This window comes from Eupeodes corollae, chromosome 1, assembly GCF_945859685.1.
Source record: "Eupeodes corollae chromosome 1, idEupCoro1.1, whole genome shotgun sequence".
Lineage (NCBI taxonomy): Eukaryota > Metazoa > Arthropoda > Insecta > Diptera > Syrphidae > Eupeodes > Eupeodes corollae.
In genome coordinates, this window is record NC_079147.1 from 109,811,797 (window position 1) to 109,838,549 (window position 26,753).

A 26,753-nucleotide genomic window follows, 5' to 3' on the forward strand; every position below is an offset into this window, starting at 1 on the left:
TAGCCGCCTGGCTGTAAGTGTTTCTATTTAGGTTTTTGGCAGGAAATATGACCCTAAAATCTTTTCTGAGTTTCAAGGCAGGGGTGTAGTAGTCGGCCACCATCGCAAATATTTGCTGTTATAAGTTCGTTAGTATTGCCATGCCTATAGTGTCGGAAAACCATCTGTTTAATTCTATAAACCTTAGCGCGCTGGAAGTGCAGAACAACATTTAACGTAACATCTGTTCGCAGGATCCAAGGGCCCCTGGAGTGCTGAAATTAGCTTTTTTTTCAACCTTCCATGGTTTCTCGAGTCTTCTTGTTAAGTGCAGGCCTCACAACAATCGATCCTTAAGACAAAATTAAGACGTACAACTGCTGTGTACGTCCACAACGTCATCTTCGATTAAGGGCCTCACTTGTACCAAAAGTTTTTCTACAAGCGTAAAAAGTGGCCTGCATTGCCTTTTCTTTACCCATTTTTCATTATTAAGTTTGAGATCTAAAATGACTCCTAGATAATTTGCGCTGTTGGATAAACACAAGATTTGACCAGTTTGCAAAAGATTGTGTTTCCTAACGAAGCTATCACTTAGCATAGAAATTATTCATTCCTGAATAAAAACCTCTTCCCCGAAATGAGTGAGGGATTCGTGAATCGATTCAGTAAGAACGTTATTGAAAGCACCTTCTACGTCTAGGAAGGAAGCAAGAGTAAACTCTTTATAGTGCATTGTTTTCCCAATGGTACGCACTCCCTCATGCAGGGCCCCTTTCTAAAGATATGCCTTTGATACATCCGTTCTGAGATTCTTCTAGCGGGCTTTCGTAGAGTGTGTCTTTGATATGAGTATCTAGGATGCGTTCCATTGTCAACCGAATTGGACGAAATTTTTTCATGTTGGACATAATTGAAACAGATATGACTGTCTTGATGTAGTTATATTTTGGCACATTTAAGATTTTATTTTGCATTTAAGCCTTTTGTAAAAGTACATTTGACTAATCCTTCCCTGATGGTAAATTGTCGGTAAAAGTTGTCATTTTAACGATGCAGGCTTCTTAATTCTCCAAGAGCACGATTTTACCACCAAGAGATTTTATGTGGCTTTTTTAATTTAATTTTGAAAAGTCGATCTGGAGATTTAAAATTTTTTAGCAGCCTTATAGACATTAGGCCCTCCCTAACTTTAAATAAAACTTCTTCCTAGCTGATATAGTTTTTATAAGGCTTTTCGTGTCGTTCTTTTTGATTTTTTGTCTTCAAAAAATGTCCATTCAAAAGCCAAAGTCACCCCACAAGGCCAAAGAGGAACTTCCAAAGTGTGTAGACGGTACACAAAATTGATAAGAACTGAATATCTCGGGAATAACTAAAGGTATTGACTTCAAAATTATTTCATTCTATAAAAATCTATAATTCACTTAGTATCCTCTTTTTCAAACTGCCGATATTCTTAATGAAACTTTTTCATTAAAGCAACCAATTTTTTCGCTAGATTAAGCATTATTAGCATTAGCCGGTCATAGAATTTCGAAGAAATTGGTTTTGGTAAGCACTTCAACATTGTTTCTAGTATTTTTAATTGTGATGAGCTGAATACCAATTTCACATCCCTATCATCATTTGAGCTCAATGATAGCGCAGATTTTTCTGGATTTTTAGAAACCGACATCTTTTCTACAAAGGGCTTTAGCTTCTCAGTAATTGATAATGAAGTTGTTCTAAAAACCTGTTCATCTATTAAATCAAACTTAATAGCATTTGCCGAAATCCATCTCGTGTTTGTGAAGTTGCACCACTGCCCTTATAAATTTGGTGGAAGAAATAAGAGATAGTGTAGATAAGAATTTCGTGTCTTTTCTCACTCTTTTGGATTTTTCCAAAGCCTTTGACACTGTCAACCACCGTAATTTATGCATCAAATTAAGGGATGAGTTTCAATTTACGTCATTATCAGTTCGGCTCATTTTCTCATATCTTAGTTCTAGACACTAAGCAGTATAGTTGCTAAAAACCAAACTTTCAAGTTTTCTTCCGCTTACACGAGGTGTTCCCCAAGGGTCTAGTTTGGGTCCATTACTTTTTACTATGTATGTTATTGAGCTCCCGTCTCTAAGATTTAACTCATCCATATCGTATGCCGATGATGTACAGCTTAGATATAGTTGTCCACTGAGGTTGTTTGAAAATGGTATTTGCGAGAAGATCTTAATAAGATATTGCTTTGGTCTCGATCAAACGGATTTTGTTTGAATCCTACTAAGTTAAAATGCTAAGTCATTTTAAAAGACCCTATAGACACATCTTGCTTTGCAAACTATAAACGGAGATGGCAACTCTGCAACTGGACAGAAAAGCGTTTCTTGGATAAGAATGAAGAGTGGCTTAGCGAAGAAGTAACACTACCTAGAGACAAGAGACAAATACAAAAAGAGTTCCACGATAAAATCGGCTTACTGGTGGTCATTCCAAAGGCTGGGTATGGCAACACTAATGACGGCAACACCTCGCGAGCCGTAAATTTTCCATTCACGCGGTTTGGAATTCATTACCTCAAACTATAAGGATGATAGGCTGCACTACTCGGTTTAGATTAAGGCTTAGACAATATTTTGAGGCATTGCGATGATTTTTTTCACGTGATCTTGCTTAAAATTTTGTATTTCATTCATTTCATATAAACCAATTATAAAACTGAAGCTTGTACTACCTTAAAAGATATTGTATCTTACTGTGCAAGATTAAATAATATGTAATAAATAAATGATTTAATTCTAATCTCCCAAGGCTATTCCTTTAACTCCAAACTATATGCAATCTTAACAAAAATATTAAAAAGAAAATTCACCAATTTTTGTTTTTGCTTTTCTTTTCCTATCTCACATCTCAGCCTCTTTGAAATTCTAAAAATAAATTCTACACTACAAAACATCATCTTATTTGCTTGCTTATGATGATGGTACACAACTAGGCTTGCCAATGGCATCAATGACTAAGTAAAATACTATAGTTAAATGCGAATGCCTGCTATTATGCATAACACAATCAAGATCCAAGCATCCATGAGTTAAATATTTATTCAAGCAAAAACAAAAAAAAAAAAAAAAACCGGCCCAACCGGCATCACAGTATATCGGCTTCGCCATATTATACTTACTATACTATAAGGCATAACGTAGATAGCTAAAAACATCCCATTACCCTACCTAGGCATCATCACCAAAGCCATCACACACAACAAACCCATCGAATATTGAAAGCCGAATAATAAGTTTATAGGAACACGCTATATAGTTTCAAGACCCAAGACCTAAGACCAACCAACCAAAACAACACCACACACAACTCAAACCTAGGCTAGTTCTCTAGACGAGAGCAATTTTTCTATTTCAACTATTTGTATCAGGCTTTCAGAATTCAGAACAGCAGTAGGTAAGGCTAGTCAACCCATCAGAAGCCGCAGCAACAGCAGCAAGAGCACCAGCCAAGAAACTTCCTTTGGTTCCAATAGTTATAGCTTATAAGTTGTATAGGTATAGTTAAGCCGGTCGGTGCTGCACATTTGTAACTTACAAAATGTGAACGTTCAACTCTATAGATCCCCATGCTATGGATGGTTCATGCGAAGCGGATTAAAGATACCTACGACTCGACTATACGATACCAGGGACACACACGTTCATTTCATGTGCATTAATGCCGAGTCGAATTGTCTTGCCAAGAGTTGGTGCATGCATGGTTCAAGTTTTGTTGGTGTTGTTGTTTTTGTTGCTGGAGCTGGTGATGGCAATGGTGATGGTGCAGTTGGGGCTGCTGTTGTTGCTGCTGCACCCAACAGCACCTTGCTTCTTGGCACTCATGAAGAATGGCTAAAAATTATAATGCCAACAACGTCATCATTGTTGTTGTTTTTATATTACGTAGCGTTGTAGCTATTCTTACTCAACTCTACTCTACTCTACTCACTATGGTGCAATTGAAGGAAATTGTGCCTGCTGGGAATAAAAATCAAATCTTCTGCTAGCTAACCATTATACGTTCTTAAGTATAAATTTTTGACAAGGCTATAGTGAAATTAAAGTAGTAAAGAGAATTGGTGCAAAGTTTTAATTAGCTTTTGTTTATTTATAATCTTTAAATCACAAAACGGCTTTAGCTTCAACATATGACGTGTTGAAATTCATAAATTTAATGTTAGAAAAGGTTCGATTCTGAATTTGTTAAGCTGCGTCAAATCGTACCCGTGACGTGATGGTTGGTATGTAGGACTACCATGGTAAAGGTCTTGGGTTCAATCTCTGAATGAACCACCTTAATTTTTTTTGACGGGTACTGCCTCTTGCGATCAATTGACAAATCAACTTAAAGTACCTAATTCATGCCATGAAAAGGTCAGATTTGGCATACAACTGTAGGTCAACTCCATCCCTGACATGACTTGCACACAGCAATAGTTGAGAGTTGTAATTCGGTAGTCTCTAGTTCTCTACGGAACCTTTGTCGTAGTGACTTACAAGTCTTAATCATTCCCGGGTATAGATAATTGGAGGAATGGAGGAGACCTACACTTTTTAGGCCGAATCCGAACGGCTAATTAGAGAAAGCACTTTTTATGACAAAAATTAGGATTTACCAATTCCTCAAAAAGGGCAGTACCCGTGAAAAAAGCTTTAAACTGGCACAGGCAAAGATTGAACAAAAGACCTCTTGCATGACAGTCCTACACAACAACCGTCATGCCCCGAGTTAGTTGAAAAACAGTGTTGACGAAGCACAGTTGTGATTTTTAGAAAGTTTTACCAGGGGTCAAAAATGTTGTTATAAAATTATTCGGAAAGTAATACAATTTTACGTCCTCAGAACTGTTAAGTCTGTAGGAACCCCTTAAGGGGCATAGGGCCTCTACTACGCCTACGCGCCATCATGTACGGTTTCGGGAGATGTGTTTCAGCTCCCTCCAACTCTTGCCTACTGACGCTTATTCCGCCTCGAATGTCATGCGCGATGTGCTTCTCGGTCGCCTAGCTCTTTTTCCTTCTTGTGTGAGTGGATTTCACTGCATTGCTTGGCCTGCAATGCAGTCGTTACCTATTCGAAGCGTATGTCCAATCCATTGCCACTTACATCTTCGTATTATAGATTGTATAGGTTCCTGACCTGTCCTTCTATGAAGAAAATCCTTAGGATGTTACGAAGACATCTATTCACGAAGGTTTGCGGCTTCCTTGTTATGTCCGAAGTGACCTTCCAAGAGCTGCACCCATAAAGAAGCATAGATTCGACAATTTTGCGAAACAGTCGTAGCCTTGTTCTTAAGCTGATAGAGTTATTCCTTCAAAAGTCTTCGATAGCATACCGAACGCCGCTTTTGCTTTGCCGATGCGGCAGATGCCGTCGAAAAAAAAACGATACTTCCAAGGTGTTGAAAGCTCTCCACTTTTTCCAGCGCTTGCGGAAAATATTTATTTGAAAGGATGGCCGGGTTCCGAGGCTGATCATTTTTGTTTTTGCCGGAATTCATTTTCAGCCCACAACTTCTGCTTCTCTCTCTATGATCCTGTGAGAGAGTAAGCAAACGTCGTCCGCTTAATCCAAGTGCTTTAAATAGGATGTCAAGGTCCTTTCGATCCCTGCGCTACCTAACAGAACTAAACGCAGTACATGGCTTATCACCAACAGAAACAATATTGGCGACAGAATACAGCCCTGTCTGACTCCGCTTCGGATTTCAAAATCATCTGACAACATACCATCGTGCAAAACGTGACACTTGGATCCTTCGTATGCTGCTTTAATAATAGCAATTAGTTTTTCTGTGATCGATATTCAACGCACTGTTCAATAATGATCCGCAGGGTCTTAATATGATCAATATAGAAAGATCCAGAGCGGAATCCTGCTTGTTCGGCATCGTGTGTGGCCTCAAGATGTTCTGTGATGCGTTCCTGTATTACTTTCACTACTATTTTGGCAACGGCTGGTAGAACGCAAATTCCTCTCTAGTTTCCGCACTTTGTTATATATCTTTTTTTGGGAGCTTGACGATAATTCCCTTCTTCCACTCATGGGGGAAGCTTTGGGTGGTCCAGGCTTCTTTTATGAGCGGATAAAGCAGTTCGCTTGATGACGTTGGCGCTGCTTGTAAGAGCTCTGCGGAAATTCCATCAAGTTCTACGACTTTGTTGTTCTTACGTGCTTTTAATGCGGCAACGATTTCATCTTTACTGGGAGGTGCGGTACGGATTCGGGGATTAGTTTCTTTAGGCGCTTCAGAAGGTATCGGCTGCACGTTGTTTGCAAACACTCGGTTTAAAACCGAGGGAAAGTGTTCTTTCCATCTTCTGACTCGCTCCTCCACCGAACTTATCACAGTACCGTCTACTTCTTTCACCAGGTGTTGCTTTGAGCTGTGTGTACCGGTCAGCTCTTAGGTTATTCTGTAAATGGTCCTGATGTCGCACCTGTTTGCAGCATCTTCTGCTTTTTATACCAATGAGTGGTGGCATTGGAATCAGTAATCGTGCTGATTGTCAAGTGATCATCGCACGTTCGCCATTGAGGAATTTTTCATGAGTAACGATTTGTACGAAACTGCGCGCTGACAGTTTTGTTCACCCGTCGGTAAACGACTAATTATAATTGATGGGCCGAGTTCGACCATTAATACTCCACGGCCAGAGCCCAGTCGATATTCAAGGACTCTTGAAAACATTGCAGTGGTTGAAGGGAATTAACGTGAAAATCCACGACTTTCGATATGAAAAAGGAGAGCCTCATGGGACTTCCAAAAGCGATTATTCATGAGATTTTAATAAAGGATTTAAAGTTAAATTAGTGAGACGATGTTGGAGTGTTTTTGTACTGTGAATCCCATTTTTTAAAGCGACAAAGCTTATTTTCCCAGAACCCATAACACTCGACTAAAACAAAAAAAATCATTGCGTTGCCCAAGGATAACTGTGTGATGCGCCTTATCCTCGCAGGGGATAATTAGATAATTTGTTTTCGAGAATGCTTAAGGCCAACCGCCAAATGTCAATAGTGACAGTTACAGACGCATGATAATGAATTTCTTTTTGCCGAACCTGCAAGCTCATCCATCGTTTTCGGAATGATGTGATCGCACAAACTTATCAGTTACAATCCCTGAACTAGTGAACCTTAGAAAAAAAATTCGCCGAGAAGTCAACGCCATTAAATAAAGTTTATTGCAACGTGTGGCGCTAACCCGAGTTTCGGTTCTGAAAATTAACTGCAACTTGACTGGCTGTATTTTTAAAAATAATATTAGTTCAATTCATATCAATGCATTTAATTGTCAAACTTTTCAATTCGGCAGAACAAACCGATAACGTCAATTTCATAGGACGCTAACAAAATATTTAAAAATAAAAAAAATGTTTAGTATTTGGACGTATTGGAATGTGTTATACAAACTATTGGGTTAGAAACTTCTCAGGATCTAATTCGCTTTTCAACCAAAAAAAATCGCCTACATTTGCTGACATAGAAAAACCAATGTGGTTCATTTTTACACAGGCTTTTAATTTAAATGTTATTTGAAAAGTCCCCTTTTTACCGAGCCTTAACAATAACACCCAAGAACGCTTGGGGAACTGTTAACAACACCAAAGAACTCTTTTACTCAAAATTGTGTTTTATAGCTACTCCAAATTCTTACTTTGAAGAAGTCCAATAACAGTTCTTCATTTCTAGGTATATTTAAGCACTTCTTCTTATGCTTGACGAGTTCTAAATTCAAGTGTATCGTCAAACCGAAAAAGTAGTACTGTCCTTCGGAAATTGTACGACGGATTTCCACAATATTGCCAGGCTAGGAGTTTATGTCTACTGCTTATGTATGTTCTTCAAACTCCTCAACTACTTTCAAGCTAAGTGGCTTTTGGCTTCAGGCGTTGGTCAGATGTTTTTATTGGTCTTAAATTGCAAGTAGATTGTCTTATCCTCCTTCTACATTCTTATCCTAATTCTACAAGCGATATCACAGCTAACAGAAATACGAACTTCAAGGCCAAATTAAAAAGTAAATAAATATCATAACATCAGTTTTAAATTCATTACGATTAACATTTAAAAACTCAATATTTGAAGACATTTCCTTAAAATTTGAAATAGATATGACAATGTTTCATTGCTGTCGTAATTTGTAGTGTGAGTGTTTTGGAATAACAAGGTTCTATCTCTCATCGTATTAATCCAAGAATCGTTGAACATTTGATATGGTAGCAAAGTGAGTCTCAAATGAGCATTATACTATGAATTTGTCATCTTGATTCTAGATACTTTATTCCAAGTAATTGACATCTATGCTCATACCTAGAACTAAAGTCCCAACTCATTTTTTAAATACGTATTTCGTGAATAGTCTTTAAATTTTCTCAATCCGATCAGAATGAAGTTTATAATTAGGATTCCAAGTAACATCTTCGTATTCCAAAATTGATCTAAAAAGATCTGATTGGCCTTAAAAACCTTAAAAAAAATCAAAATGCCTTTTAACAGAAAGTTAGGAATCAAAAATAACTCCTGAGTCTTTAATAATTGAAACCTTATCTAAAATAACTGATTCAATTGCATAATTGAATAAGAAAATGTGAGACTTTCTGGATTGAACTTTTTGATATTCAACTTGAGGCTATTAACGTGACACCAAATTAATAGGGAATCAATAACAGATTCCATAAGTAGACAATCATTCAAACTCGAAACATTTACAAATTTTTTCAGCTCGTCCGCATTTTTTAAACATTCACAGTACTTAAAGATGGAAAAAATATCATTAACGAACATTATGAAAAGAAGCGGACCCAAGTGGCTACCTTGGGGGACACCTGGATGTACACTGAATTTCCTTTGAATATGTGTCTCCAATTTTAACTTGTTGCGTTCTACAAGATAAATATGAAGATAACCAATGAAGAAACTGAGAATGAAAACCAATACTCTCAAGTTATTTCAGAAGTGTTTGATTGTTCGCAGCAATGGATTCAGTAAAAATACATTCTTGGAGAGACTTGATGAATATGCTAAGTAAAAGAGTACAGATGGAATCTTCAAGACCAAAGTATAGTTGGGATAGGATAGAAATTCTGCACTCCGCATATCACAGTAGTTATAGTGCCTTCAATCTTATCATCGTATGGCATAGAATAACATTGAAGAAGTGACATAGAAGCGTTTAGCAAAACGTTTTACATTTTTAGAAAAGTTCGAAAGAGCTATTTTGTAGTTGGTAAATACCTCATCGCAATCATCGCTGTGCCTTATAGCTCTAAGAGTTTTTTGTTTTTGCCTGATGACTTACAACTCTCAACCATTCGTATGAGCGAGCTCTATTGCCACTGATGGAGGGGACCTGCAGCTTTAAACCGAATCCGAACAGCTTATTTGAGAAAGAACTTTTCTTGACAAGAATTACTGTAAGATAATTTGTCAATTCCTCGCAAAACTTTAGAAGGCACAGGCAGAGATCGAATCTAAAACCTCTGGCATGACACTCCAATGCCATAACCATCATGCAACGGGTACAGCCTTATAGAGGTACTGGTTAGTTTTAACGAGTATTAGTGTTGCAATTCTATTTTATCAAGTTTTTAAAATATATTTACAAAAATGTTGAAACCAGGTATTTTTAAAACTTGAGCAAATTGTTAAAATAAAAGTTTGCATTTAAAACCAGCTCTAAAATTTAACTCAAAAACGTATTTTCAAAGATGCACTTTTCCAATTGGTGGCTTTAATTCAAATCCGACTTCAAAATTAATGAATCAAGTCAGGTTTTTGAGATATTATTATTTTGTAATTCGAAAAACTCAAGTATAATATTGTTCTTTTTGAAGCTACGTAAATTTATGAAGAAGCTTTCATTTTCAATAAAACTCGTGATGGTTTTTCAAATCTCTTATCCATTGAAATATTGCATATAATTTTCGAAAAATCTAAGATTAGATAAGATTTCACCTATCTTACAAAATTCTTAAAGAAACGTTAAACCATTTATACTGAAACGGTTTTTATCAGAAAATGCCAGAGAACCAAATCGAAAGTTCGACTTTAAGCGAACATTTGAGAAATCCAATATATAGCAAAATTAATATGGGTGAATTTCGACGTTCAAATGGGTTGACATCTTTTTTTCCAAAAAAGTTAGCTTCTGCAGTTTTGAAACTGTATTCGCGAAATGAGTGATTTCAAAAACGTTCGCTTTCAGCCGAAAGTTCGATTCGCTTCTCGTTATAAAGTCCGTTTTGCTATTGTAACGAATCTGTTATCCAAAAAATTCTATTTTATCAAGTTTTTAAAATATATTTACAAAAAATGTTGAAAACAGGTATTTTCAAAATTTGAACAAATTGTTAAAATTAAGTTTGGGTTCGAAAACATGTACTTTTCAACATAACATTTTTATTGATGCAAGTTTGACGAAATCCAACCGAATTTTCACCCAGAACGGTTCTATAAAAGTCTTAATTGTAAAACTCTATTTTCCCACTGTAACTAGCACGGGTACATCTTAAGATGGGTTCTTATTTAGTATAACAAAACGTGATATGAGCATACGAGTCTTTAGTGGTTCACTTCGTCGTTAGGTTGTTTTTCCTTTTTCTTCTTGTGGTTCGTCTTCGGATTTCCATTTGCCCGGACTAAAGTTTGTAGCATTACAACAAAAACTAGAAATACAAAAAAAGCAAAGAAAAAATTGTAGAGGAAGAGGAAAAAGAAGATGCACTTGAAAGGCTTCCTGAAACTATTTCCACAAGACTTAAGATGAAGTAAGTTCGCATATATCTACACATATGTTCAAGACTATAGGTATAAGAAACACTAAAGGAAGGCCCACATAAATCAGCATAGAAAAATAGTACAGTGAGGGTCATATTACACATGATGATGTTGATGATGGGAGGAAGTACCTACTCCAGGTCTTTCCATGGTATAGTAGATAATTCCATGCTCTGTTTGCTGTGCGCCTGGTAACTTCTAATCCAAGCTGTAGTGTCGTAAAAAGGCAAACGTCAAGCCCGGCACCCGAATCAAATGATATCGGATATTAATTTCTTTTTCTAAGCAAAGTGCCACTTATTACCGTATGCAAAGGCATTAGACACAGAAACAATCTCATCCTATAAATGTCTTACATAGGGATATTTTATGCCGCTCCAGGTCGCTCGCTCGTGTCGTGGTATGGATGAGATCCTACATACTCGAAGCTGATGAGAGAGGAAATTGGGTTGTTGGTTCAACTATATATGTACTTGATATCTGGGATTCAGCTGAGGAAGAAACCTTTACAAATTATCTACCATCCATCCTAGATATCCATCTTAGATTGTGGGTCTTTTGTTTCATCTTTTGCTTAGTTCTTGTTGTTGGTGTTTTTGTTGTGGCGGGAGAATGTGCAACTTCTAGAAAAGAATCTAGAATAGAGGGACTCCCCTGAACCATGATGTTGATAAAATTCAAAGAATTGTCGGTTGGTCGTACCTTCGCTTGTTCTGCCCTTAAGTCCGTCCGTCGGTCGCTTCTTCGGTCGGTTGGTTAGTCTGTTTAAGCGACCCATGCGGTTACAACGCCGCGCCGGGGCCACTTGCAGATTCTAAAGCATCAGCGCGAAGCGGCATGATGGCCCGATGCTGATGTTGGCATCACAACCAACAAAAGAAAAAGAGGTAGAACTGCCAACCAACTTGCACCTATAAATTACACGTTACAATCGAAGAAGAGGTTTAAAATAAAGTAGCAATTGAAAACGATTTGATTAGGGCTTTTATCAAGTTCTTCGATGAGTTCGGTTCTCATTCGACCGATGTATGGTTGTAATTCTTTTGGTTGTTGGAAGTAGTCTTGTTGTTGGTTGTTATGGCGAATGGCGATGGTGATGGCGCTGGCGGCGATGGCGATGTCGATGGTTCATCGTTTTCCACTTCACTCCTTCTTGTTCACGTCAATTAATTGAGGAATCGCATGCAATTAATTTACCATCGATTTTTTATTACTTCAAAATCTAAAACTGAAGGAGTTTCATGTATTTTTATAAACGTATGTAGACTTACGATGGAATTGTTTTAACCTGGAATAAAATTTATATGGCATAGCGAAAAGTTAGCAGAGTGTAGTAAAATTCTATTGATATTAATCAGGTTTTTATTTTCTATAGGTTAGGTATCGACTTGAATGACATGATTTGGTGCTGGTTGTACAGATTGACATTGATATGCGGTGTCGAATGTTTGTGGACTTGACATAAAAGAATGTCAATATAGTAAAGTGATTTCTTTTAATTGCGGGGGTTAAACTTGAAACCTTCTGAAGTAAAATATTCTTGTTTGACAATTTTACATAAGGTTTAATTTATATAAAAACTAGCTGACCCGGCAAACGTTGTTTTGTCATATTAATAATTTCTAGAGAATATTTTTGGTTCTGGTATAAAAGTGGGAGAGGTATATATTTTTTATTCAGAATTATGGCTTCGATAACACTTTTCATTAATTTCTGTATTACAAATCGCGTGCCCCGTTGCACAACCGTGGTGATTTCAAATTACGAAACAAAATAACCGGAGATCCAACCTTCAGTTGTAAATTATGCGTTGGCATTTCTTGTAAATATGAGTTCAAAAAATTAGTTTGATAGTTTACAGCTCCGGTATCATCACAAACTGTATCAATAGATTTGTATGACACCAAGTCTCCTGGTAACAAATGTTGTATCTTGAGATTTAATTCGTTGACATCCACATTTTTGGCTGCTTTAATTGGTCTTTCTCCCAGCCACTCATGATTTGTATATTGTCTGTGTACATCATGCTCAAAAGCAGGACAATAATATCTAACATGAAGTTTTACTACCACCAGATCGGTGAATCGAGGCACTCCCCAAGGTGGGGTCCTTTCGCCTCTTTTATGGAACATGGTAGTAAACGACCTACTTACATCATTGGAAGCAGAAGGTTTCAAGGTGATTGCCTATGCTGACGACGTTGCAATATCCGTATCTGGGAAGAAGTCCCAAGTTCTCTCGGAACTCTTACAAAACGCCTTAAACAGGCTAAGCAATGTGGATTGGACGTCAATCCACATAAAACAGAATTAATACTCTTTTTTAGAGAAGATATAAAATTCCTCAGATTAGCCCACCCAAGATTAGAGGAATACCATTAAGCTTTTCCGACCAAGCTAAATATTTAGGCCTCATTTTAGACAAAAAACTTAATTGGAATTCAAATATTGATGAAAGAGTAAAAAAGGCTACTGTAGCGCTTTTTACTTGTAAAAAGGCCATAGGATCAAAATGGGGCTTCTCCCCAAAAATAACCCACTGGCTTTACACTTCGGTAATCATACCGATACTCATTTATGAAGCTGTCGTATGGTGGACCGCACTGGACAAGATGGTAAATCTAAATAAGCTCTTCAAAGTCCAGCGGTCAGCAGGTATGTGCAAGTGCATCACAGGAGCACTTCGCCCAACACCAACCGCAGCACTGGAAGTGCTTTTAAACCTAACACCACTTGACATCTTCTCCAAAATGGTGGCAGCCAACTCATGTGTGAGGCTTAGAGCCACCTCTCAATGGAACAGTAGCAATACTGGACATACTAATATTTTAGACAATTTCAGATCCATCCCAGATCGCTTAGACTATACCACCCCAAAAATGGTATTCGGTAAAAGCTTCCATGTGTCCATCCCTTCAAGATCCTCCTGGGAAGAAGAGAGACCCCTGGAAGACGATGCGATACACTTCTATACAGACGGTTCAAAGACCGATCATGGAGTTGTAAGTGGTATCTTTTGGGAACAACTGAATCTCAGTCTATCCTATAGACTTCCCAATCAATGCAGTGTATTCCAGGCAGAAGTAATGGCGATTAAAGAAACACTATCCTGGCTAAAAGAAAATATTATATCTTCTAAGGATATACGAATCTTCTCAGACTGCCAAGCCGCTCTTAAATCTCTCTCGTCTGTCTCCACAAACTCTCAAACAGTCCATGATTGTCGATCATCTCTGAATGAGATGACGGAACAGTTTAATATTCACCTCATTTGGGTGCCGGGCCACAGAGACATTCCGGGAAATTGCAAAGCCGATGAGCTCGCAAAAAACGGAACACTTCTGCCTAACGTTAGACAAAAACATAACATAGGAACACCACTTGCTACATGCAAATATCTTTTGAAGCAATATGCTCTAGAAACAACAAATGCTAGATGGTCACAGAGTAACACCTGCCTAACAACCAAGGAAATATGGCCAAGTAGAGACTTAAAACGGTCAAAAGCAGACAAAGTATAAGCTCTACAATTGGAGTAATAACGGCACACTGCCTCATAGGAAGACATGCTCTGAGGCTAGGGGTCTACACAAATGACTTCTGTAGATGCTTCATGGACGAGGAGGAAGAGGAAACAGTCCAACACCTCCTATGTACATGTCCAGCACTTCCTTGAGATCATATTTTTTCGAAGTCTTTTCGATATGCATGTTCCTTTAAAAACTAAAAGCTACCTTCCATGCAGGAAGTCTTTGGCTTACAAGCGATGGAAGAGGTTTCGTGTTGACATTTTGTATCAACAATATTGTTCACTTTGAAACACAAAGTTTTAATAATTGCCAAAGCTGCAAATAAATTTGGCATCTGTTAGTTATTGGTCTGATATTGGACAACAAATTAAAAGCTTCAGTAGCTCTTTTCCTTTGCAAGAAAGCCTCTCTTATCATTGTAGCGTCATCCAAGCATAAATTTAAGCGATCAAAGAGGTTCTCTCCTAGCTAAGAGAAAACGTGATATCAACTTCTTCGCTGACAGTCAAGCTGTTATTAAATCTCTTGACGGTGTCTTAACCAAACCTCAAACGGCCCTCGATTGTCGATTGTCTCTTATGGAGATAGCGCAGAAATTTAACATTTACCTCTGTTGGGTGCCGGGCCACAGAGACATCACAGGAAATTGTAGAGCCGATGAACTTGCTAAAGATGGAACCGTCATACCTATTTCACCTGAAAGGGAGAAGATAGGTATACCGATAGCTGAATGAACTTCTGCTAAAAGAAAAAGCTTTTACGATAACAAACTCTAGGTGGCACAATTTACCAACATGCGCAGCCACAAAACTCATATGGCCTTCACTGGACCTAAAGCGCTCTAAAGACTTGTTATCTTATCTTATCTAGACTTCATATTAGCTCTCTAATAGGTGACCTTACGGGACACTGTCTTATAGACTGAGATGCAATACGACTTTGTGTAGCCTCAAATACTTCTGCAGGAGCAATATGGACGAGGAAGACGAGGAAACAATATGTCACCTTCTCTGCACTTGCCCTGCTCTTTCACTAAGTCGCAAACTTTATCTGATAACCACTGTTTGGTAATCCCAGTGAACTAGCTCAAAACGGTTCGACTAGTAAGAAGGAATTCCCTAGATTCATATCACAATGGGCCTTTTTCTTTTGCCCTAAGTGTGTTTATTTTGAATCCGCAGCCACTTTAACCTAACCTAACCTAATCTATGTAAGTCCCAAAATTATCAGATTGAAGAGTTGAAAAATAACAACTTGAACCGGAATATCGTTTCCAGATCTACCTCCAACAGAACTTCCAATTACAGTACTGCAACCGCTTAAAATAGAGAAACTTTTAGTGTACGATCGTTTAAGTTAACTACTATTCGTTCTGTAGATGTAGTCGAAAGTGTCCTCTCTATTCATTCAAACGCAGTACGTCTTGATCAAACACATCCCTCATTTCTTAAACTTTTATTGCCAATGCGTCTGATATATATATATATAACGCACATATTTAATTCAATTATTTCGACAGGTGAGTTTCCAATTCAATAGAAAAAAGCACACATGATATTAGTGCCTTAGTCCTCCAAGTGTGATTTTAGGCCGATATCTCCTATCTCTTCTTTCAAAAGTTTTTGAAAAAATCATCCAAGGTCAAATATTTAGATTTCTTAACCATGAACATTTTTAGCTTCTAAGCAGTCCGGCTTCCGTAGGAAAAATAGTTGTATTACAGTGATAATAAGTGTCAGGGGATTTCGAATAGCCATCTTTAAGTATATAACATTTTTGTGCTTTTGGACTTTTAAAATTTCATTGATATTGTACTCGTTTTCGTTTTCTTCTGGTACAGTGCGACTTATAAACTCTTACTTAACCAACAGACTACAAACTGACGAACTTTGTAAAGCTCTTTCCGATTTTGTATTAAATAGTATTGGAGTACCACATGGATCTATTCTCGGTCCAGTGCTATTTTAACTTTTATCGAAGAACTTCTTTCAACTGTAAAACACTGAACATTTCGTTTGTACAATATAAAAGCTTCACTATATTAATAAGATATTATATCTTAAAGCGTATGTTTGTTATGAAAAAAATATAATCTTATTTCCACTAAACTACATAACTTCTGATTGTTGACTAAAATCTTAAAAATAATCTTTAAAAAAAAATTACCTTTTTAGCATACAAAAACTAACATCCAAAACCAAATTATAATAAGAATAATATTTTTTCAATGGTGATAACAATATTTTAGTACCTAATTATATTCATAACTTTATCAAGTGGCGCTAAAATATACAAATGTTTACGAAACATTAGAGCTCAAAGGTGAATATAATATTGACTTCATAAAAAAACATGGTGATTAAATTAAGATTAAAAACACATCTGTGAATATTATTATTTCTGGCACAAAAATACTTATAAAAATAACTTATTGATAAGGAGGGGCTTTTACTAAAAAAAAAAGTTATTTATAACGCGCCTCGATCATGAAAGAAAATAGAAAAATACCGGTTGTTTTTTTTGTTAGACGTGTAGATTTCAACTGGCAATTCTTTTTTCAAAGATGGTCTCTTTGAAAGCTGTCACTTTCCTTTGATTAGATTTTCTTTTTTTGTTTGAAATGGAGAGTTACTGTTATGATTTTCGAAGGGCTGATTTCCCGAAAATCAACAATCTTTTTAGCTAAGTCGACTTTGAATTAAGTTTCCTCCACTCAACAGTAGAATCTTTTACAAATTGGTTTTATTTGATTCACTCATACTGTATTGAAGAATCAGAACCGTTCTCTCCTAAGGAAGTTTTACTCCCCCCTTGGTACAACAGAGAGCTCCGCAGCCTAAGAAATAAACGTAACAAGCTTTGAAAGATTTTTTTACAGTCCAAATCTGAAATCGACCACAACTTTCTGATGCAAGAAGATATTTCAAGTTCATAAATGTCAAACGAAAATCTGATGGGTTTCCATCTCCAATGAGTTTCTTCAACATAATCTCATCAGATCCAACAACCATCTTAAATCTATTAGCAAATCGTATTTTGAACATCTTCATGATCCTGATCCTCACTACTTAATGATTTAGATGGTTGCACTTAAACCTCTGATTCGTCTTTTACAAAAAGTTAAGAAATGGTACTTTCCAAAATTGTAAGCCACAAAGAAAACTTTAGCCCTGGTCCTGATGGCGTCCCAGCCGTTGTTCTAAAAAAATTATGCATTCTCTGTCAAAGTCTCTAACTGCACTCTTTGAATTCTCTCTTTCCTAAGGTGTCTTTCCTTATATGTGGAAAGATTAACTCATATTTCCGATTCATAAACAAGACAATAAAACTGAAATTAACAATTTACTATAGACCAAAACTTTTTGAAAGCTTTGTTTATCATTTCGTTTATTTCCATTGCAAGTCCTTATCCTCCCCCACTCAACATGATTTTCTTAAAGGTAGATCCACTACGACTAACATCATTGAATTTATATCCAAAGTTTTGTCAGCCCTCGAAAATGGCAATGAAGTTGGTGTTGTGTACACTGATTACAGCAAAGCCTTTGGTAAAATATCTCTTAGAAGATAATTTATCTCAAACTTATAGCCCTAGGCTTTCCATCTATATTTATAAATTAGATAAGCTCCTACCTTGCGAATAGAACTTATAGAGTACTCTTCCGAAACTCAGTCTCCAGTCAAATGCATGCAACTTCTGGAGTCCCACAAGGTAGTCACCTTGGCCTCCTACTCTTTGTTTTAGCTGTAACGAGTCTGTCTTAAATTAAAAAGCTCAGATATCCTAATGTTTGCGGATGATAAGAAAATGTTAAAGATTATCTCAACTCCATCTGATTCCTAACTTTTACAAAATGATCTAAATATCTTTTTTGTTTGGTGCATGCATAATTTCCTAGAGATAAATGTAAACAAGTGACCTTTTCGCGGAAACAAATCCCATCTCACAGCGTATACTACTTCCATAATGACGGCGTCAACGTAGTCGATTCTATTAGAGATCTTGGTATAATGTGTGACAAACACTTGGCTTGCCAATTTGACCAAATTATTAATAGAGCTAATAGATCTCTCGGTTTCATTAAGAGATGGTCAAAAGAGTTTTCCAAACCCAATGTAACTAAAGCGCTCTATATTTCCCTCGTACGTCCTCATCTTGAATATTCATGACTTTTTGTTGTATTTGCCTAACGTGGCCTTCCCTGGGATGATACAACCAAGTTGACTCTTTATGCATATCGATTTAAACTGTAATTTGTACTTACTTAAGGTGTCGCTACAGTCCTGTAAGAACTAGGGCCTCACCCAACAAACTTCTCCATCTAGCTCGGTCCCATTTGGCTCGCTCCCTAGCTAGATGTCTCCAGTTTCGCGTTCCAAGTTGGTTGAGGTCACATTTCATTTGTGCGCGCCACCTGATCCGCGGTCTTCCTCTACTGCGTTGTCCTGTGGGTGTGGATTCGAAGGCTTTGAGGGCCGGAGCATTGGTTTCCATGCGCTTTACGTGACCCAGCCATCTTAGTTGTTGGACTTTTACCCTTCTGGCTAAGTCTACGTCGCTGTACAGCTCGTTGTTCCATCTTTTCCTTCGATGCATACGGGACCGTAGATCACACAAAGAACTTTTCTCTCGAAACGACTCAAGGTGCTTTCATCCGCTTTTGTCATAGTCCATGATTCTGCATCGTGTAGCAGTACGGAAAGGGTTTTATACAGCGACAATTTGGTCCTTCGAGAGAGGACTTTACCACTCAATTGCTTTCTTCGTCCACAGAAACAGCGGTTAGCAAGAGTTATTCTGCGTTTGATCTCAGCGCTGGTGTTGTTTTCTGCGTTTACAGCGGAGCCTAGGTAGACGAAGTCCTTGACTACCTCAAAGTTACGTCTGTCGATGGTGACGTTTTGACCAAGTCGCGTCGGTCCTTTCTATTTTTTGTTTTGACCGTTAAACCCATTTTTGCCGCCTCTAACTCACAAAAGCCCCATTGAGAGTTCTTCCGATAATGTCAATGTCATCAGCAAATGCTAATAATTGGACAGACTTTTGAAAGATAGTGCCTCTAGTGTTGACGTGTGAGCTCTGCACTATTCTTTCAAGTACGGTGTTAAAAAAATCACATGACAGCGCATCACCTTGTTTAAAACCTTTTTTGACATCGAAAGGTTCTGTTAAGTTGCTTCCAACCTTTATGGAGTATCGTGGATTCTCCATAGTCATCCTGCACAAACGGACTAGTTTGGCAGGGTTCTATACCTTGATATCGATGAAAAGATGGTGGATGTCGATTTGGTGTTCTTGGGGTTTTTCCAGGATCTGCCGTTATGTGAATATTTGATCAACTGTGGGCTATGCTGGTATAAACCCACACTGATAAGGACCTATCAGGTTGTTGACGATGGGCTTTAGACGTTCACAATTTACGGCAGAGAAGATTTTAAAGGCGATGTTAATTAGACTGATTCCTCTATAGTTGGTCCAGTTTGGAGGGTCTCCTTTTTTCTGTAAGGTTTGCAACCGTTATATAACAAGACGAAAAAACGCTGATATATTATTTGCTCATCAATTGTTAAGGGGCAATATAGATTCCCCGACACACCTGAGTGAAATTCATCTTAACACTAAACCTCCAGATCTGCGATCCGTCTCTCTTTTCTATATCACCCATCACTGCACTAAATCCGGGCACTTTGAATCAATGTCCAGAATTCTTCGTCCCTGCAACGCTGCTATGCTAGTCTTCGACTTCAACATTTCCAAATCCCATCTAAAAGACACGCTTTCCTTTTTTAAGAATTCCCCTATAATAATTAAACACAGTGTGATCAATTAGGAAGGGATGATAGGATTAGAAACAAGAAACCAGTGAACATTGGTTTTGAATGTCTGCACATTGCAATGAGTGGGAAATATTGAGTCTGGTAAAGCATTTCACATTCTTGTAGTGCGACAAATGAAAGAATCTCTGTACTTGACAGCACGTCCGAAATTGGGCTCATAGGGAAACTGATAAGCATTCCTAGAAGAACGGGTATTACGGTTGAATTGTTTGAGGGGAGGAATGCAACTAGTTTTTTCATTAGAGCATTAAGTCCGCATTCCTCGTCCTTGTTAATTTTAAGTCTAATAAAATAAAAATTGTTGGTTCTTGTATTGTTTCCTTAATTTACAAAACCTACGATTTCAAAAAGTAACATTTAAAACCTTTGTCCCGTTTTGTTCCCTAAGAAAAGGGTTGATTTTGGAACCAGGATTGCAAAACTAAAGGAATCCTGAGATCGAAATTTTTACCATCGACTACAATGCAATTTAAATGCCTTAATTAAGTATAGCAATTTTTCCACAACCAGACAACTTAAGAATTAGCTTTTTCCTAAAAAATTATAAACTTATTATAATATTAAAATAATAGCTAATTAAAAAATTATTATAAAAGAGAATATTCCATAAAGCAACATTTTCATTGAAACCAATTTATCTTAACTACTTTACTGATTAAATCAATTCGTTCCACACCGTTCACCAGCAAAGAAGCTTAAACTCCTTTGTTCAATATCAAAATCCCATCGTCACGATACGGTCTTTATAAGATTGAAGATAATCTAGAATAAACTTTAAGAAGAAAAAAATACAAACAAATCACAAAAACAAAAACGTGACACAGTTTGCCCTAGATCTTTGTTTTTCCAAAGAACCTTCTAAATACCATCAGCCAATCCAGTACCACCTGGTTTTGTTACTTTCTAACAATGCATACACTTTTAGAAGCTAGAACCAAACAAGCTACCTTCTTCGAACCTCCCACCTTGAAATATCAACATTCTAACACCTTCACCAGTTTTTCTTTTTTCTTTTTTAACGTTTTGTTTGCATACGGACAACCAGAACAGATTCCCAAACACTAATTAACTCAAAGTTAGACAAAAAATTGGAAAAAAGAGGAACGCTTTTTCACGTTTTTTAGTTTTTCATTCCTCTCGTTTGATGGAAATATTTTTCTATCACGAATTGAAGGGTTTTCTAATAAAGTTCTGGAAAAATTACTAACAAGCTGGATATCCCTGACAGTCACCGTAGAATCATCATATCACCATCAACCCAGCATCATCATCATCGACTTCACAATCGTTATTCTAATCTTTTTTATAGTCAGGCATTTGTCAGTTGCAATTAGATATTCACATGTACACAACAAATTTTAACTGTCTTAACAGTGTTTTTATTATTAAAACAGTTAGAACTTCTAAAATTATTTGATCAATTAATAAACATACAAAATAGCCAAGTTTGCTTGATTAACCCCTATTTAAACGTACCAAAGCTTGTAAGTCGTTTTGATCGGAAGGTAACATCTTATGAGTTTTTTTTTTGGCGCGGATAGATTTGGCCGCCCGTGGCTGCCTCAAATGATAAAACATTAAAGGAGAGCAAACTTTGGCTTTGGGTTGCTCTTCGCAGTCTACTCTTCAACGTTTAGAGGCCAAATTTGAGACGAACGGTTCAGTAAACAATCATAAAATACTCGTTCGTTTAAGGAAAGCAAGATCAGTCGAGAACATCGCCGTTGGCCGTCAAAAGTGTACAGCAGAACCCGAGGCACAAGAACTCGGCCCTTCGCAGACTTCAACTTGGTGTATTTTGTGTCGGGACTTGGGCCTTCACCCGTACAAAATCCAACTGACCCAGGAGCTCAAAGTTCATGACCATAGACAAGCCGTTTGTTCGGTGACTTTTAGACTTTTAGTACTGGGCTTCGAATCGTTTGGAAGAGGATAATGCATCCTTAAAAAGTTCTCGTTTTGGTGTTGCCTTTGGGCCGGTGGCGTAATTGGTCGGTACTTTTTTAAAAACGACGTTAGTGAGGCTGTCACCGTCAACATCGAGCGCTAATTAACGATGATAACTAATTTCTTATGGCTCAAATTGAACCATATGGACCTAGACGACATGTGATTCCAGCAGGATGGCCTTACGTGCCACACATCAAACGCCATGATATCTACTCGCCCTTACTTAAAAACTCTTTAGTTAAGACGATTCATTCTAATTTTCAAAAGAAATTCATGATTACTAACTTAGGTTCTCAGACCTTTAAAGTCCTTAGGCTCTCAACTACTCCTACGGCCTATCTAAGTGTTTGAGCTCTCTTCAGCTCTTCACCAATCTCGACAATTCCTCCTCGAGTATTCTTCTCCACGTGCTTCCCGGTCTAGCGACTATTACACCTTTTTGAGTGGGTGGATTACACTGCATTACCTTTATTGCAACAGGTTCCTGACCCGTTAGTTTATGTTAAAGTGGATGCCTGTGTTGGGGTAGGACACACTTAGGCCAGTTGTGATACTAAAGGAATCTTGAGGCTTTCTTTTAAGCTCAATGACACTCGTTCGAGTCCCTTACGAAATGTGAGAAACTGATTATGTTAACATGATTGAAATCGTTTGCCCAGTGCCCAGTAATAATTCCCATTATCGAGCTTATATGCGATCTGCTTGGAGATCGTAGCCTTTTGTAGTGTAGTGATTGGTATGCCAGCATCAGCCAAACGTGTAGAATGGGTTTTTTACTGTACCATTACTGGCGAAGTCATCTGCCTTAAATGACTCGTTATCCTATATAGTTCTTCATTGCAATACTGTTACGCAAGACAAACCGTGAAAAGTTTCATAGACACCAATTCACGAAGGTCTGCAGTTTCCTGGTAATCGTTGCTGATATTCCAGGTGCTTCATCAGTTTAAAAAAAACTGATTCTATGTTTGAGCGGAACAATGGTAGCTTTGACTTCAAGGTGGGAGAGTTGTTACTCCAAACATTGAATAACATCGCAACCTTAGATTTCTCGATACGCCTAGCAGTCAGTAGAGACAATACTTCCAAGATACTGAAAACTCTCCAATGCTTCTACTGGTTGTTATGTTATATTAAACAAAAAGAATGATTGGGAGTTTCCAAGACTTAACAGCATACTCTTTGCTGTGATGCCAGTCGATTTTTGCTTCCTCCTCCCCCCTTTCTGTCATTTATGTGATATCTACTATCGTATGAGCATACTTAGGTTAGATGTCAGAGCCCGTATTATTCTCCCGTTTCTGTCCAGGCTGCCCGAAACACATTACTGATTACCAATAAGAACCTATCTGATTCCATTTTGGATTAAAAACTCTTCTGACAAATTCCGTGTTAGACGTGACATTTGTCCCCTGATAAGTAGAAATAAGTCTATCTGGAATACCCCTCCTCCACTTAGCAAGCCAGGACTTAAAATCGATTAACAATATGTGATGTGGTGATCGAAATTGGGACCTAGTTTCCTTCATGACAGATGATCTAAATCTTTCTCTTGGTCTTCCAGGCCGTCTTCTGCCTTGAGGATTCTATCGAAAGCACTGCTTTGCTATGTTGTCGTCCGGCTTCCTCAATGTATGGCCAATCCAGCACCACATCCTCTGTGCGATGTCTACATCCACTTTTGTGTGCCCAGTCCAGAGCCACAGTTCATCGTTAGATATGATTTGTGGCCACAAGATGTTCAGCAAGTAACGTAGATAGCGGTTGATAGAAGTTTGCAACCTTTTCGAGATGTCAGCTGAGCACTTCCACGTTTCGCAGGCATATAGCAGCACGTTGGACTCAAACAACTTTAACTTGGTTCGGAGCTTTATTTTTTTCTGGAGTTCCACACTTTAGAAAGCATTCTGAATGCACTACGGGATTTATTTATTCTATTGGTTACATCCAAGACCGTTCCAGCATCGAGTGCCAAACAGCTTCCCCGATAGTTTACTTGGGTGACCTCTTCTACTGCCACTTGTCTCACAATAACCTATTGTTGTTGATTTCGACTAGTGTGCATTAACTTAGTCTTACTGGCATAAATCCTTAAGCCAGCCACCTCCCCATTTTGTTGAAAGGAGTGGAACATTTGGCTGAGGTCTCCATTTCTGTTTGCCATTAAGCATATGTCGTCAGCATAGTCCAAATGGCTTAATGTTTCCTTCAGGCGCCATTGGATACCCAGTCTCTCGTGTTTACCCACCGCGATCGAAGGCAAGGCAAGGTGTTAATGTGGTCGACACATGATCGACCACTACGAAATCCCGCTTGATGTCTCTTAAGCGTATAATGATGGTTGCCACTTACTTTGGAAATATGGACAGAATGGTGATTCCACGCCAGATTTTTGCAGTTCTTAAGATCACCTTCTTTTTGGAAGCTTGACGATTGCCCCGTCCTTCCATGCTCTGGGAAATATTTCGTTTTCCCAAACAGACTTAACAAGTGGCAACAAAATACCGGCAGCCAAGTCGGTGTCTGCTTTAAGGATTTCGGCAGGTATGCCATACAGTCCAGCTGCTTTGTTGTTCTTTAAAAGATGTATCGCGGTTCTTATTTTCGTGAATGTTGGGGGGTCAATATTAATGCTTCTGGTAGATCTACGTATGTTCGGCAGTTGATAATTTGCATTAGCGTTTGCATTTGCATTCTAGTCATCGTTCAGCAATGTACAGAATTGCTCCTTCCATCTCCGCAATTGATCTTCCATTGACACTAATAGTATTCAGTTCGTGTCACGAACAGGATGGTTGACAATATTTTGTTTGCCTACAAGATCTTTAGTGATTTTGTACAGCATCCTCGAGTTATCTCTTCTTGCAGCTTCCTCAGCGCTTTCTGCCAATTTGTCTAAACCTGGCCCTCCTATCTCGTCTCACACACCTCTGCACTACTTTTTGAGCTGCTCTATACTCACTTCGCAGAACCGTTTTACGATGAGCATCAGTTAAAGTTTAGTTAAAATTAAGAATAAAAATTAGCTGGCGCAAAAAGCCGTCAAAAACAAGAGTCTAGTGACTTACAACTCTCAACCATTTCTATGTGCAAGTAAATTTGTAAGGAATAGAACGGACCTACAATTTTAAGCCGTAGAATTACTCTGGAAAATTTGTGAACTCCTCGCAAGAGGCAGTATTCGTGAAAAATTACTTAAGATGGCACAAGGGGGATTAAACCCAAGACCTCTGGCATGGCAGTCCTACGAACTAACCATCACGTCACGGATATTACGGGTACATTTTTAACGTGAGTTTTCCCTCAACTAAGTCTGAAAATTAGAATTTCAGTAATTTGTCTCGGTTTTTCGCTAAGCCCCCATTATCTCAATTTTATTTTAATTTTAGAAGAAATCAATGCAACCTTTTATACTATGCGAAAGCGATTTATTTCTTCATTTGGGAAGAACAATATTTATCTGACAGAATCAGCGAATGCCATAATATAATGAGTTGAACTTCAAATCTGACCTTTTCGGTTCTCTCTTCCCTTTGTAATAGATAGGTTAAAGAAATATACCTACCTAGAAGAATTTTGTATATCCACTCCTAACTCTGGATAGTTGTGTTGTGATGGTTCTGTATGGTTGGTTTGGTTTTAGCCCTGATGGCTTGGCTTATACCTTGACTACCAAACGGGCTTTGGATGTGTCTTCCTTTGTCTCTCGCGCTCGATCTATGACTCCATGTGCAATTGATATTTCATTTTGTCTTTTGTTCTGCCATCAAAATAATTCTTCTTAGTGGAAAATGCCATTCGGGTGATATTAATGTTGGTTGTTGAATTTTCCGTTGCTTATGCGCACTCCTCTTGTTTGCTGCTTCCATGTTCCAGATACAGCACGACTTTTGTTTTTTTTTTTTATTGAAAAATGGCAGAGGTAAAGTAACGTTTTTGCCATGGCGTTGAGGATGTCTATATGTTGGTAAGGTCATTCGATCAACAACCACTACCACCGACCGACCGAACGACGACGACCACGACGATCATCCAAGAAAAAGAAAATGGATTTATCGTATCTTTTTAGGATTTGTAGAATTTCCTTCGCGCGCTCCAAACCAATTCATTTAAAACCCAAAAATGGATTTATGGATGAAAATGGAATCGTGATGTTTATAATAAATTGTTTAGCATTTGAATTTGAATTCGTTTTTCTAAGAGCACGATGTACTTTTCTATTCTAGATATCTAAAGCATCTATAAGAAATCCAAAGTGGATGAGGATCTTATTTGAAAGTATCTAACTTCAAAAAGTGTGTTAACTGTTTAGATTGTAATTCCACCCATATGTATCTGCATAGGTTTAAGATACATTTATACTTCGGTACTGCATCAGGAAAGATACAAACTACCATTCCATATGGGTGCGGGATTATGGAGATTTTTCTTTGATTTCTTTTTTTTTGATTAAGTTGACAAATGGGCAACAATTCCGATTAGAGAGACAAGCAAATTGCCTTTCCTTTTTAGAGAGTAGCTATTGTTTGATCATTTTAGAAAGGCAAGGAAATTGGATATAAACCCTTCTATAGGTATGATTCTGGCTTAGGAGTTTTGGCATCTTTACAAAATAAGAAAAATCTTTTTTTTATATTATGCATATTGT

The 26,753-nt window shown here is 37.8% G+C and overlaps 1 protein-coding gene across 15 annotated transcripts in view; it reads left to right on the forward strand.

Moving 5' to 3' along the window:
- LOC129953701 (protein lap4) overlaps nucleotides 1-26,753 on the forward strand; it is a 448,072-nt gene that overhangs the window by 37,792 nt on the left and 383,527 nt on the right. The gene's annotated exons all lie outside the window — the stretch shown is intronic.